The sequence below is a fragment of the Hirundo rustica genome, chromosome 15, assembly GCF_015227805.2.
Source record: "Hirundo rustica isolate bHirRus1 chromosome 15, bHirRus1.pri.v3, whole genome shotgun sequence".
Lineage (NCBI taxonomy): Eukaryota > Metazoa > Chordata > Aves > Passeriformes > Hirundinidae > Hirundo > Hirundo rustica.
This window is the reverse complement of record NC_053464.1, coordinates 4559635-4571682: the sequence shown is the minus strand read 5'-3', so window position 1 is coordinate 4571682 and position 12048 is coordinate 4559635.

Here is a 12048-nt window from a genome sequence, read left to right as displayed (position 1 = left end):
AAGCCACAGGAATATCAAATGTCAGCAGCAGGGCTGGGGGCTCTGTGAGGGGCACAGCCCATCCTGGTCACCCCCAAACCTCAGCCAGCCTCGGGACGCACCTCAGGGGGAAGGTGCTCCAGAAGGAACTGAACCTGCCCAGGCCCACCAGCCTTTCCATCTTCTCCCTCCCACCCTGCTGAGGGAACAGAGTGCACGGTTGTGTGGGCAGCTGGCAGAGAGCTCAACCCTCCCACCACGTCAGTGCTGAGCTGCAGCTGAGCAGGAACATTTGGTACCGAGCTTGGTGTTTGTAACTGCCATCATTCAGCAGGGAAGGTGGCCAGAGACGGGCCTAAACCCACCACATTGTAGGATTTAGGCTGTGTCTCTTTCCCCCATCACAATGGATGGTGAAATGCACATATTCTAACCTATAGAGCATGAGAGATTATCTCTTCTCTAAATGAAGGTTTTATCCCAACATTGGTTGAATTGCAGACACCAGAGTATGCAAAGGTCTGAATGTCCAATTCTAACAGCAAAGATGTGAAGAAAATGTTCAGATTTGTGTTGGAACAGAATAGCCATAGGCAGTTGTTCGGCAATAGAGTTTATGCCTATGAGAAGACAAAAGTTTTCATTTTAAAGATCTGTCTCTTCCTTCATCAATTAAATATTTGATCTCCTCGTAAGAAAGAAAGGCTCATTCCTTACTGGAACAAGTGCAGAGATTGCATTAACAGGGTGTTTTTGTAATTGCATGGACTGTGTGACATCCCAAAACCACAAAGTTTTCATGCAGTGCCTGTAAAAACAGATTCATTTTGTCATTTTGAACTATTCATCAGGAAAACCAGCTTTTCTCCTGCTGTTTTTTTCAGTTTTCACACTTGCTATGAAAAGCAAAGAATAGAAATCATTTCTGTATCCCCCTAATAACTAACTGTATTTAGATTTCAGTCTGTTTTAATCAAGGCCAGTACACAACTCCCTCAGAAGCAGTTCCAGTTCCAAAGAGAGGAGGTGAGTGGTCCCTTCATAACAATCTGTAAAGGTGCCACTTTTTATCTACTGCCCTTTCATAAGAAAGCCAAGATTTCCCACTCAGCTGATTAAAACTGAGTGGCTGCATAAGATTATTATAATCTCATCTATTACTCAAACAAAATGGTTACCTACTGCTACATAGTGGCTAAGAAGGAAAAAAAAAACCCAAAAAAACCCCCAAAAACCCAAAACCACCTTAAGTAAATTGTCAACTTTCTCCTATTTAGTCCCTCATTAAGTCACACAAGGAGGTGTCTCTGCTGTCATGTGTCCCACCACCAAGTGGAAACATTTTGTGCTGTCTACAGCTGGTGCTATGATTTGGTAAAGATGAAAGATGAGTTAAGATCACTTCAGCGCTGCAAGATAGCTGTGGGCAGCCTGTCCTGCACTGCACTGCTTTTAGAAGACCAGAAAAAATTAAAAACAATAAAAAGACACCATATTATTCTCATGTGATCAAGCTCTCCCACAGAAGTCACTGGAAGGTTGCAGAGTGCATAATACAAGACAAAAATAGCAAAGCCATGGGGGTTCAGCAATGAGACCTGTCACTGTCCTTCTCCGTGCCCAGGATGCCACCTGGATCTCCCAGCAGTATCTGGGCCATATTTCTGGTCTGAAAATGCCTTTTTTTTTTCCTGAGAAACTCTTTCCATTTCCAGACTACAAAGGCAGAAAGATACATTTCCTCTCCTTTCCTCTTTCCTCCAGAATGATGAAATGCACCTTTCAGCTCCTCCTGCCCCTCTCTCACCAGCAGTCCTTGTCCGGTTCTGTGCCATGCTGTTCCCGGGTGCAATAGCCACGGGAGGAGCTGCCAGGATCACACTCAGAGCATGAGATCACCCTCACAGCTGCTCATCTGCTGCCTGCCACAAAGGTCATGCTGGGAGGTGCTCCATTTCCCTCAAATTTAGCTCTACCCCACACCTGAAGTCAGGAAACACTCTTGACACGTATGGATGGCCACACAAAAGCAAGTCACGGGCATCAGTTTGTCTGGGGTTCACAAGTGCCCAAGATTCCCCATCTTTCACATGCTGATAACTTTCACGAGGTTTGGAAAGTGAAAACTGATGATGTGATAGCATTATTGTTCACACAATATGCAATCTCTAGCAATTAGAAAAGTGTACTCTTGAACTACAGTTTCTGTAAGACTCAAATAAGGTGAACATTTGGTTTCCATTTTCTGTCACGTAAGGATACCAGAATAGCTGGAGAGGAAGAATGAGTGGCCTTATTCCATCCAGCTCAAGTTCTGCACTTTAGTTCTGCAGACAGAGAGATAGAACTTTAGTGAGAACAAATGTTGTGTAGTCACATCCAATGTAAAAATATCCTTGGTTCTCTGTACGCAGCTTGAAATATTTCTATATTGCTCTTCACATATTAGTGGAGATGCTTGGATTACAAAAATCCCTCTTTAAATCCACAGTCAGAAAGTGCTGCTCTTCAAGAGAACCTGACTTCACTTGGACCTGGGACATTACATGGCAACACAGACATTTGAATTCCTGATCCTTACTAGAGAATTATCTAACACTAGTGCTGGGATGGCAGCTGGGTTTTCTGTTACACCTCAAAGGAGAAAAACAAAAATGCAATTCCTGATTAAGTTGAAGATGTTAAACGATTTTTAACTGCCTGGCTAATAGAAGCAGGAATGGAATCTGTAAAGGAACAGCTATAAAACTTCAGTTTGCATCTAGTAGGAGATAACTTCCATACCCTGATCTAAGGTCTCTTCCTGCAGTGCCCAGAGCATCTTTCCAAGGGTAGAAGAATGATATTCCAAAACAATGGGCTGTGAATTATTTTTTTTTTCAATAAAATTTAATATTTATTATCAGGCTTTTGCTGACAGAATGCTCTTTCTTTAGCTTGTCTTCTTGCTTAAAAATAAAATAACAATAGGTGGATATCTTGAGGCGATATAAATAAATCCATTCATTAGCTGGTACCAATTTCCAAAACTTCAACTGGCTCACAGCAAGAATGCTGGGATGCACCTGGAAAAGCTCAATCTGAGACAGGTGTGACTGCAGCACCACTGAGATCTCCAGACTGCACAGGTTCTTTCCAATGTGGGCAGCTAAGCATCCTTTATAGAAGCACTTCGAAGCACAGCCTGAACTGTCCTCAGGACATCTCAAAAAATGACAGAAAACCGAGGGGTTTCTCCCAGCCCCATGTCTGGATCTTCTTCTTTAGATAAGAAATGGGGACTCTGTCTCTCCATATTTTCTAGTTTAAATTTAAGATTTTTTATTCTTTATATTTTGAATGTCAAATTCTGTCAAAAAACATTTTTTTAATGTCTCCTATTACAGCCTGAAATGCATTCTTCTATTACATTTTTTTTTCTTTCTGGCTGCAGTATTGACAGCGATTCAAATAATGCCAAAACTTCCCAAGTGTCAAAGTTATTGTTTTGTAACCAGCTGCAAAAGTTGTCACGAAGTAGCATTTAAACACTGAGGCTACAAAACAATTTTTTTGTTTACCGTACATAGATTTAAAGAGCAGAGTCATCCTTTTGTTCTGCAGAGTGCTGAACCACTCTGAGTCGAAATGAGCCTTTAACTGCTCCTGTGTTGCAAAGAGCCAACCGAGTGTAACATCACTCCATTTGCATGGAAGTGATCCCAAACTTCAAACTCTGCTCTTGTCATCTGCTTCCTTAAACTGACACTGGGAGGAACTGTTTACGGTTTTAAAACATTTCACAAGTAAAAGCTGGTAAACGAACCATCTTTTTCTACTCTGCAAGTGAAAAGATATCTCTTTTAAAAAAGCAAAGTTCCGAAGAATTAACTAAATCATATAATCTCAAAGAGTTCCTGACATGACCCTCTACTAAAATGAATCATTTAGCCTCGAGCAATTCTGATATTGGGGAAGAATCGTTAACTAAAGCAAAATTGCTCTCAGTATCTGGGCTCCAAGTCTACCGATAAGAGGAAGAAGAACGCATTCGGGTATTGCCACAGAGGCGTGGAACATTTGAACATCTGATGTTGGAACCAGGCTGTGCTGTGCCCCCTTCTGCTGACACTCCCCAGGCAGCAGGAGCAGCTCCAAACTCTGCTGTCAGATGGGCAGCGCTGCCACATCTGGGCTTCCACTGCCACATCTGGGCTTCTGTGCCCCAAACCCCTCCCCTGCACTTTCAAAGAACTCACCTCGAGTCCCAGGTTTACAAGCAGGAGGAAATCACACTGCACTTGATTTATCCTGCATGGCATTTTAGCTTTATTTTACCTCATCTGTTTAATCTCCATCTGAATAACAGTTTCGCAACTCAATCACGACCCAGATTAATTTAATTAAAAAGTGAAAGTATCACGCTGTGTATCAAAAGCACATCACCACCAAGGTACTTATCTCGCAAGCCAACTGTTTAAAACAAAGTCTATTACCCCTGGAAATTAAAATACAAAGAAAAAAAAAAAAAATCCCTTATCCTCATTTGCTCAGATAGCACATGAACAAATGATGCAACACAATGATCTCTTACTTTCTCAGCCAAAACACCAGAGGTCTTTTTGAGGCCTGCTTGGTAAAACTACAAGAAAAATCACTGATAGAAAAGAAACTCAAGAAAAATCTGTTCAGCTGATCTCTCAGAGTTCATTTCTGTTTTCTTCTGCATCTTTTGGCAGAATAGAATCAGCAGGAAACACACATCACCTTAATTAGGTCTGTTCCTAAATCTACAAAGGTGACTGGCATGTTTTTCAAAAGCAGCAGCTTTAAATACATTAAAAAGTGTATACCTGGGAAAAAAAAATGAAAGGAAAAAAAAAAAAAAAAAAAACAACAAACCAACCCTGTGAAGAATTTTGACAGATGTATGTATCTCTTAAATAATTATGGAGACTTGAAATGATGGTTTGAACTAGAGTTCACTCAAACCATTACTTGGCCTACACACAGATGTGTTTGACCATATACCTGATCAGAGAAACGAATGCAAAAGGAGACCATGGTGCTTTTTCTGACTTGCACAGGAGAATTTCCATGATGATTTTATGACTTCATTGACAGATCTGTAATTACCTTCCAAAGGATGTCATGAAAGTAATGAATCAAAGGGGAGAAACATTGTTGAAAACATCTTAGAAAAAAACATCTGAGACTCAGGTAACTGGGTCAGGCAAGCGAGGTGGGTGGTGTTCTCCACAGTCTCAAACACTAAGAGAATTATACTGCCAAAATTTAACTGATAAGCATTTCTTCCTGAGCTGAGGGAGGATCAGACTTCAGTGTTAGGGGAAATCGGATCTCTTTTTAGGGTTAAAGACAAATAAATGCCTTTATCCACCTTAATGTTAGCAATTACAAGTCATTCCTTGGTGAATTGGCAATTATCATCCTCTTATGTAAATGTCCCTCCAAATTAGAAAATAAAGGAGCTGTATCCCTTCGCCTCAACATCAAACTCTTTCTTCCTTTAGGATGCAAGATGTCCACTGAGCTCCAGAAAAATCTTCTGATTTAGAATACAGGTGGCTGCAGCACAGTGCCCTATTCCCCCTGCCCTTTGACCCCAAATCCTGGTAGAACAATTCAAATTAAAAAGCTCTCAGTCTTCTACAAAGCATGTGGGCCACCTGCAGCAATGGAAAACAAACACCACTGCACTTAACTAAAATGAAAATGCTTTGTTTGCAGTGTTACCAGACAATCATTACATTAAAAGCATTAAATTTGAAGTTTCTGTTAGATACAGCTCTGTGTTCACATTTAAAAAAAAAACAAAAAAACCCCACAACACCCACACCCACCTTTTTTTTTTGCACAGAACAAACAAAAATGGCTTTCTGTATGAACAGGTGAAAGTCCTGTTACTTTCCAACACCCTTTTTTTGCTGAAAATTTCACTCCAATCCTTCTCTCAAAGAGATTTCCTACCAAGAGGTCAGCTGCCATTCAATCTGCATGAAACTGTAAAGGCATTACTAATTGAGACAAACTTTCAAGTGACGGATTACAAATTAATTTGCACTTTTCTATGATAATTTTATATTAATTAAATGCATCATATTAATTAAGTCAAAATTAAATTAGCTCTTAGAAGGAAAAGTTAAAATTAATTACATTGTGGCATGTTCCATAAAATTCATCAAGGAGCTCTGGACTGAACTTTACCCCTATTACATCATATTATACTGTTAATAAAGACGAAGAAGTATCTGGTAAGAAGCAGGAGGTTTTAATCATAGAAGGCATGGTAAAGTTCATGTGGCAAAAAGAGTTAGAGCTTAATTCCTGGTTGACACAAACATGGCTATTTGCTCAATGAAATACCAGGAAGAAACTCAGTAGATTAGGTAGGCTTAGGTAAAGGGTCAAGAAGATTAAATCCAAAACCTCACTGCTTCCTTACAAGACAACTCACTTGCTAAATCTGGTTGTTGTTTTCTTCTTGTCAGTACGAACCACAGAAAGTATTTGCATTCCCAAAAAACTAAGAAATATCCACTGTGGATAGTCCCATGGAAGCAAATGCTATAAGAGGAAGGAACCAGGATGAGGAAAAAAACCAACAATATCGGATATGAGAGTATTATATCAAGAGAAGAGAGGGAAAATGAGTAAAACCATATTTATTTGAAAGACAACTCCAACCCCCAGGGCCTGGAGATGGCTGTTCACATGCAGGACTGCACCTTAGCAGCACTTTTTTTCTGCTCCAACACGTTGTACAGGGAGCTCCACTGGCAGCCACCATAACATTCACCCTGCACTTTCAGCATTAATTGGTCAGCACCTTTGGTGACTGCTGCCTCTTGTCTGGTGTTGGTTTCACTACACTTTTAGCTCATATAACCTAAAGAAATTCTGTTCCCCCAAAGATGCTACAAAGAATAATCTTTTTTCAAGTGTGATTCTTTAATTCAGAAGTCTTCAGAGAATTCTCATCCCTCAAAATTTCTAAATGTTGTGTAACTTTGAGTCACAAATTTCAAGTTCTTCATTGGAGTTGATGTGATATTCTCAGTGGATAATTTTAAATTACTTTCAAAGACCAGAAACAAATTCAGAGATCCACTTCCCTCTTTACAGTGGAGTATATCAGAAGAAAATGTGCTGAAGTGAATGGAGTTGCAGTGCTGAACTTCAAAGGGAAATCAGGGAGAATGGCAGACAGGATTTTAACTGACTCCACTTTCGGAGCAAACAACATGATCCAGCCTGAATCAAGAGCATTTTCCAATGTAAGTTCCATAAGGTTTAGGTCATGAACATTTTGGACAGTACTCAGTGTACTTGTACAGCTTCATTTATTACCTAATCTTTCATTACTTGAGTTCTACTGGTTATTAAAAAGAAAAAAAAAAAAAACCCAAACAAACCAAAAACAAAAAAAATCAAGACACAGTGAATCCCACAAAACTGAAAAGCCCATCTGATTTCAAAGAGACCTGAAATGCCTTGGGACTTGCCAAAAATCACAATGAATCGTGTGATAGAAAAGGACAGGGCACGGGACCCGTGGAGCCTCTCCCTCACATCTCATCTCTCCCTTCCTACACCAGCGAGGAACAAACAGCGTCACCTTCACGTCTGGACAGCAGGCACTGAGCTAAATTAATTAAATGCTAAACTCTGGATTCACTTTGGCCAATGGCACAGAAAAACTGCTGACCCTCCTGGCAGAGAGCACTTGGGGGCCAGCAATGAGTACAGGAATTATTCATAACCAGTGCTTCAGAGGAAGAGAAGGCAAAGCAAGCCCAGCTCGCTGTCACACTCAGCCCCTGCCCAGCCCTGCTGGCTGCCTGGACAGTTTGTTTAAATGGAGATTAGCTATATTACAATTTCTATTCCTCTCCTAGCAGATGCATATGCATTTGCCCTGTGTGACCAGAGGAAGATGAGACCATCCTATTGCAAACTAATCTGGTGCTGCGTACACACTTCTGCAGAGGAAAATAAATCACTGAAGTGTGACTTCTGGGTAATATAGATGTGTTGTTCCCCTTAAAGAACAGAAGTACAAACACTTCACATTCTGGGTGATCCAATGATACCCTTGAAAAGAAGTCTGCAGCAGAGGATATCCAACAGAACCAAGTATCCTGAATGTTAAGAGCTGTTCCTTCTAAATACAGGTAAAAGAACAGTTGCTTGGCAGCAAAAAATCATTTTAAAAAGGAAACAGATATCTTCCACAATTTTTAACAGTGTATTTTCTCATTTCTTATGACAAAGGATTTTCAGAGGCTCAGGCATCCATTTTTCTGATGTATTTCCCGTCCATCACAGATATCTTTTCTATGTTGACAGTGTAAAACTGATTACAAATGATGGACCTCTGACATCTATATATCTATTATAAAGCAAAGCAGGCAACCTCTCATAGGTGTGCTGCAAATACTGCTATTCCTTACATTATCATACAGGCAGGGATAGATGTGAAGTTAACAATAAAAAAATGTATAATCCCTACTAGTACAGTGAGCATTGCTGACAAATCACATGTTGCTCCAAGAATACCAAAAGGCTTCAAATCAATACTTATAAAAATGCCTCCTTTGCCTCTTTAAAATATACCTTTAAATAACTCAGATGCAGAGCCTGTAAATAAATTCAGCCTTCTTCCAGTCAGACAAATGGCAAACTTGAATTACTTTGTTCTTCATCTTCCCACCCATCTACTTAATTTGGTTTTTTCTTTGTATCTTACAAAAACCTAACCTATTTCTACTGAGCTTCCCTCCAAACTAAAGATAATCACTTTTTTGGGGCTGGCTTTTTGCTTAAGCTGTTGATAAGATGAAAAGTGGAATTAGAATGCAATCATGTCTGGAAACAATACATGTTGACCAGAGAACTGGAAAACTAAACTCTCCCAGTTTATCCAGAAGACAGTTAAGGGTTGGGCTGACCACCTTTGCAATTTTCTGTGGAAGATGTTTACAGCAGCAGCTCTCACTGCGGCACAGAGGGGCAAAGTTTTTGTATTTCCTGAATCCTGCAAGGTGCGTAGCTCTTAAAATACACTCATTGACTAAAAGGCTGGTGTGCCTAAAATCCGCTGTAAGCATAGAAAGAAGCAACTTTGAAATTGTCTGCTGGAGGTCAAAGCAGTTTGATTAAGGAGTGCAATTATTATTTCCTCTTATCCTGCAAACAACAGAATTTACCAGAGCACTTTGTCATCAACACATGTACTACAAACAATAGGAAATGAATCTATCTATCCATCACTGATAAACAGATGTAATGCAAATCTATTTTGTCTTGCTTGTAATTACAGTGCTCAGAACATCCTCCCCTTTTGCACATGCCATTATTCCATTTGCCTCACTGAATTCTGTGCTTTGCTGGGAAATTAAATCAGGTCTTGAATTTGAAACCAGGACAATATTGAATCCCAAATCTATCAAAAAGTGCTGCCTCCTTAACTGAGCAAAAATTTCCATTTCCCCCTCAAACTATTAATATTAAGATACAATCACAAGAAAGAAAAAAAAAAAAAAAAGGCTGAGTTGAGCTTTAGAATATATCTCTTCGCTGAATAAGTGACAAAAAGTTAAAAGCAGTAATTTAGGAAACTTAAATGTGACAGTGTGTGATAGATGTGAGTTGGCAAGGCAAGAAAATGAGAAACATTAAAATCATATATTAGAATAGATCAAGCTCTACACACCAGTTTATGTCAGCAAATTTCTTTTGATATGTCAAGTCCCTATAGGGCTGGGATTCAAGTATACTTTGAAGATGTATTTTAAAAGGAATATGTTTATGTTTAGAAACTTAATAAGATCATGTGTGTATGGAAGGCAAAGAAAAATAAAATTGAATGTAATATTGTTAAGTTCGCTGCAAGGTTTCCCACTGTGTGGCATTTCTAATGTTTTTCGTGTTCTTCAGAACATTTCAGATTCTTTTACTGATATAGTCCTCTGCTTTCCCAGGTACCAAACAGGATGCTGTAAAAGGCCATGTGGGATTTCATCCCCAGCCATTGCCTATCAAAAATTATACCAAGCCAGTGCATTGCAGCTTGGTCAAAGACATCAAGCAAATTGAATTCAGGCATGCACCAGCTCCCCCAGGATGCTGTCAAAGGCTTTGTCACCACCAGCAGGGGAACAAAAGCCACGTTCTAGTCAACACTGAGCCAGACATTTGCAGGCAGGCTGAATCCTTCTCCCTAGCTACAATCCATAATATCATTGAACAGAAGGTCACTCTGTTATAAATAAATAGATTTGTACATTGAATCCTTGCCACCACTCCATTTTAAATACCACAGCGTGGACCAGCAATTAGATGTAATAGCAATGATTCTGCATATGAGCTGCTCTCATTAAAATCAGAGCAAGGACTGTTTGCACATTTTCACTCATCAACACCACAGTGGGGGTGCCTTCTTGGCACCAGTCACGCAGGCCAGATGAAAGGAGCATGAGCAGGAACTTGGTAGTCCCAAGTTTGTAAAAGAAGAGTGAAGTGCTGTCAGCAACTTGCAGCTGAGTTTCTCCAGCAGCATCGGGGCAGAACGATCCTATTGTTCCAGCCAGAGAGAGACCCCTACCAGCAGAAGGAGGCTCTGGAATTTGTGTCTGCTCTGTACAGATCCTGTTTACAGCACCAGTGGTGCTACCAGTGCTAGTGTAGTGCCTCCAAGGTGTGTGATGAGATGCAGGGAGGCAGAGTACAGGGAATGAGATGGCCATTCCCCCAGCACAGCACAGGAGGCTGGCAGCTGGAGCCAGAGAACTCATTTTATTGACCACTGCTGAGCTGCTTGTGCTTTAGATCATTCTGGAAGGTACTTGGCATCCCAGGAAACTGTAAAAGGCTGGCAAAGCCCTCACCCAGCGTGGGGCCTGTCAGCTCCAAGGGGTGCAGGTGCTCCCAGATGGAGGGCTGTGCCTCCATGGCACACAGTGGCACCAGCAGTGTTTCCACACAACGCTCCAGCCTTCTGCATCTTTAGCTGTGGAACATAATCAGGGGCGATCACGTGTTTGCAGTCACAGCAACATTATTGGATTCCCTCTCTTGCCTTTGCCTTTAAATGAAGGGCTCGATTCCCCTGCTGGCACTACACAAATAAACCTCCTGCTGGTACACAAGAAGGTTTATCATTTACATGGACACGAGAAAATCAGGGGTGGTGGGGAATGGCTGTCTTCCTCCTGACTCTGAGTGGATGCACATAAAGCCATTTGAAAGACTGATGTTTGATAGCAATAGAGAAAGGCACAAATGCTTAAATGATTCTGAATCAAAGGTGAGCCAAAGGTAAATAGCATCTAGAATGACAGGGTGGACCATATACTCCCTCAGCAGCCACCCAGACCCAGCTGCATCTCCAAAACCATCAACACAAGTGCCTGTGGACTCTGCCAGGAAGCCAGATGCCATTTTCTGGAAAACTGTGTTCTATAGCTTGGCATCTGGTAATTGTGATGTCCAGCCAGAAACTGCGAGAAGAGGAAAATATATTTTCTTCAGTAAACATTACTTCAGCGAACAACAAGCAACTGATCACTCCCTTTTAAAAATGTCACTCTAAAGAATGAAACATAAAAAGGCAGGAGGAAAGAAAAAAAAAAAAAAAAAACTCTACCACAAAATACCATCCAACCCACAGAGATTTTATTAATACACAAAATGAAATATTTCCTTGCACAAAGAATATGATAAACTCAAGCTTTCATTTATGAGCTCTCATAAATGATACATTTTTAGGAAGGTTTTTCTCAAGCAGCTGTAGAATTTGTTCAGTTCTTTGTTTTCATCCAAATAGTCTATTGGCAATAGGGGGGAAGGTTATGAGACTGTTCTGCTTACCACTTTCATGGACCATCACCTCCCCCTGCCAACCCCTCCCCAGCTTTGATCTAAAAATGTTGCAATCAGCAGACCACTAGGAAGCCTTCCAAACTCCACAGTTGGATAACAACCAACCCTCCCTCAGCTGCTGCGTGTTGAAATCTCACACAATTCAGGAGACCAGGGTTTTTCTGTGGCGTGGCTGGAAAAGCAGAT